Here is a 1345-nt window from a genome sequence, read left to right as displayed (position 1 = left end):
CCGCCCGGCCTTTTAGAGATAACTTTCTCTCAGCCCATGTTTGGCTGAGTTTGATCACTCTACTGGTGATCTCGTCCCAGTTCTTATCCATTTGGAGGTCCGGACTGAACCAGACCCCGAGCAGTTTAACCGGTCCGTCCGTCCAGCGTCGAGTAATAGATAGATAGATAGATAGAGAGAGAGAGAGACAGACAGACAGACATATAGCTCGCTCCGTCCAGTCATGGTATTAGCTGTCAGTAGCCAAAGAATCGACAGGCCAGCAACAGGCAGGCAGACAGACAGATACTTCACTAGCAGGCAGTGAGCACTTTCACTTCTGACAGCTAATAGCATGATAGTGCCAATAATTCTTTAAATACTTAGAAATCAAAACTGAAAAGTTTTAAACAATCGCGCATGCGCATAGCCTACAGTTATTGTTCAGTTTGGTTTGATTAAAAAAAAAGTAAATAAAAGTTAAGGGGGAAATAAGTAGTAAAAGAAGCATTCTTTACTTTACAATCGATCGCAATGGCACGTGGAAGACCAACAAGCAGCACCGCGATTCATTGTTCCTGAACGGGCGGCGAGCTGGCAGAATCGTTAGCACACCGTTACGTTCTGAGTTCAAATTCCGCCGAGATCGACTTTGCCTTTCATCCTTTGGAAATCTATTAAATAAGTACCAGTTACGCACTGGCGGAAGGGTCGATGTAATCGACTTAATTCCCTTTGTCCTTGTTTGTCCCTCTATGTTTAGCCCCCTGTGGGCAATAAACAAATACATTCATTGTTCCTAGATCTCCAGTCGTGAATCAATCGTAGAAGAATCGTGGACTATCATTCAATTAAGAAAAGCTGGAGACAACATTCTTCAGTGGTTGGAACGGCGTCGACTAATTATGAATATGTACACCTGTGCAAATTGTAATTCAGCATGTGGACTTACTACACATGGTGATGTTACTGATGGGAAATTATGGCACTGCAAGCGTTGTAAAAGGAGCAAATCTGTTCGTTACCGTTCATTTTTTTAGAGAAGTCCTATTTCTTTGCTCAATATCATTTTAGCTGTTAGGTAAATTTCGACCCTTTCACCGAAACGATTTTCACTAAGAAAAAAAAAAAAAACTCGGATTTTTTGCTTGGAATCAAGTACCCTGACCTAATATGCTGCAAACCCCTTACTTTTGTCCTCCCCCATCCCGGAATCATTGGAATTTTTTTTTTTTTTTTTTTTTTTGAATGAATTCCAGTGACCTAATATGCCACAAAACCCTTTTTTGAGTCCGGGGTGAGGTGGAACCCTCGGAAATTTCACCCCTTTCCTTGGAAAGTACACCTGCAAGATTTTCACTAAAAA

This window comes from Octopus bimaculoides, chromosome 11 (genome assembly GCF_001194135.2).
Source record: "Octopus bimaculoides isolate UCB-OBI-ISO-001 chromosome 11, ASM119413v2, whole genome shotgun sequence".
Lineage (NCBI taxonomy): Eukaryota > Metazoa > Mollusca > Cephalopoda > Octopoda > Octopodidae > Octopus > Octopus bimaculoides.
The sequence above is the reverse complement of the archived record's forward strand: the minus strand, read 5'-3'. Positions refer to the sequence as shown.